Source organism: Staurois parvus, unplaced genomic scaffold, assembly GCF_062004578.1.
Source record: "Staurois parvus isolate SC_StPar_1 unplaced genomic scaffold, SC_StPar_1.0 ptg000348l, whole genome shotgun sequence".
Classification (NCBI taxonomy): domain Eukaryota; kingdom Metazoa; phylum Chordata; class Amphibia; order Anura; family Ranidae; genus Staurois; species Staurois parvus.
The window spans coordinates 307,314-309,966 of record NW_028318144.1 but is presented as its reverse complement, the minus strand read 5'-3'; positions in this window follow the sequence as shown (position 1 = coordinate 309,966).

Sequence of the window (2,653 nt, the reverse complement as noted above, 5' to 3'; positions counted from 1 at the left end):
ATGGATTTAACTCTTTGAACGTACAATAGTGGTTGTGAAGCAGAAAGTCAGTTTATTTAGCACAATCGGTCAATTGCAGCTTGCCGTTGGCTGGAAACTGTACGTTTATGTCACTGGAATGCACTAATCACCCAAAAAATATTACCGCCAGCCGGCGTGTAAATGGATTTAACTCTTTGAACGTACTATAGTGGTTGTGAAGCAGAAAGTCAGTTTATTGTACACAATCGGTCAATTGCAGCTTGCTGTTGGCTGGAAACTGTACGTTTCTGTCACTGGAATGCACTAATCACCCAAAAAATATTACCGCCAGCCGGCGTGTAAATGGATTTAACTCTTTGAACGTACAATAGTGGTTGTGAAGCAGAAAGTCAGTTTATTTAGCACAATCGGTCAATTGCAGCTTGCCGTTGGCTGGAAACTGTACGTTTATGTCAGTGGAATGCACTAATCACCCAAAAAATATTACCGCCAGCCGGCGTGTAAATGGATTTAACTCTTTGAACGTACAATAGTGGTTGTGAAGCAGAAAGTCAGTTTATTTAGCACAATCGGTCAATTGCAGCTTGCCGTTGGCTGGAAACTGTACGTTTCTGTCACTGGAATGCACTGATCACCCAAAAAATATTACCGCCAGCCGGCGTGTAAATGGATTTAACTCTTTGAACGTACAATAGTGGTTGTGAAGCAGAAAGTCAGTTTATTTAGCACAATCGGTCAATTGCAGCTTGCCGTTGGCTGGAAACTGTACGTTTATGTCACTGGAATGCACTAATCACCCAAAAAATATTACCGCCAGCCGGCGTGTAAATGGATTTAACTCTTTGAACGTACAATAGTGGTTGTGAAGCAGAAAGTCAGTTTATTTAGCACAATCGGTCAATTGCAGCTTGCCGTTGGCTGGAAACTGTACGTTTATGTCACTGGAATGCACTAATCACCCAAAAAATATTACCGCCACACGGCGTGTATATGGATTTAACTCTTTGAACGTACAATAGTGGTTGTGAAGCAGAAAGTCAGTTTATTGTACACAATCGGTCAATTGCAGCTTGCCGTTGGCTGGAAACTGTACGTTTAGGTCACTGGAATGCACTAATCACCCAAAAAATATTACCGCCACCCGGCGTGTAAATGGATTTAACTCTTTGAACGTACAATAAGGGTTGTGAAGCAGAAAGTCAGTTTATTGTACACAATCGGTCAATTGCAGCTTGCCGTTGGCTGTAAACTGTACGTTTATGTCACTGGAATGCACTAATCACCCAAAAAATATTACCGCCAGCCGGCGTGTAAATGGATTTAACTCTTTGAACGTACAATAGTGGTTGTGAAGCAGAAAGTCAGTTTATTTAGCACAATCGGTCAATTGCAGCTTGCCGTTGGCTGGAAACTGTACGTTTCTGTCACTGGAATGCACTAATCACCCAAAAAATATTACCGCCAGCCGGCGTGTAAATGGATTTAACTCTTTGAACGTACATTGGATTTAAACGTAAACTCTTTGAACGTAAATGGATTTAACTCTTTGAACGTACAATAGTGGTTGTGAAGCAGAAAGTCAGTTTATTTAGCACAATCGGTCAATTGCAGCTAGCCGGCGTGTAAATGGATTTAACTCTTTGAACGTACAATAGTGGTTGTGAAGCAGAAAGTCAGTTTATTTAGCACAATCGGTCAATTGCAGCTTGCCGTTGGCTGGAAACTGTACGTTTCTGTCACTGGAATGCACTAATCACCCAATAAATATTACCGCCACCCGGCGTGTAAATGGATTTAACTCTTTGAACGTACTATAGTGGTTGTGAAGCAGAAAGTCAGTTTATTGTACACAATCGGTCAATTGCAGCTTGCCGTTGGCTGGAAACTGTACGTTTATGTCACTGGAATGCACTAATCACCCAAAAAATATTACCGCCACCCGGCGTGTAAATGGATCTAACTCTTTGAACGTACAATAGTGGTTGTGAAGCAGAAAGTCAGTTTATTTAGCACAATCGGTCAATTGCAGCTTGCCGTTGGCTGGAAACTGTACGTTTATGTCACTGGAATGCACTAATCACCCAAAAAATATTACCGCCACCCGGCGTGTATATGGATTTAACTCTTTGAACGTACAATAGTGGTTGTGAAGCAGAAAGTCAGTTTATTTAGCACAATCGGTCAATTGCAGCTTGCCGTTGGCTGGAAACTGTACGTTTATGTCACTGGAATGCACTAATCACCCAAAAAATATTACTGCCAGCCGGCGTGTAAATGGATTTAACTCTTTGAACGTACAATAGTGGTTGTGAAGCAGAAAGTCAGTTTATTTAGCACAATCGGTCAATTGCAGCTTGCCGTTGGCTGGAAACTGTACGTTAATGTCACTGGAATGCACTAATCACCCAAAAAATATTACCGCCAGCCGGCGTGTAAATGGATTTAACTCTTTGAACGTACAATAGTGGTTGTGAAGCAGAAAGTCAGTTTATTTAGCACAATCGGTCAATTGCAGCTTGCCGTTGGCTGGAAACTGTACGTTTCTGTCACTGGAATGCACTAATCACCCAAAAAATATTACCGCCAGCCGGCGTGTAAATGGATTTAACTCTTTGAACGTACAATAGTGGTTGTGAAGCAGAAAGTCAGTTTATTGTACACAATCGGTCAA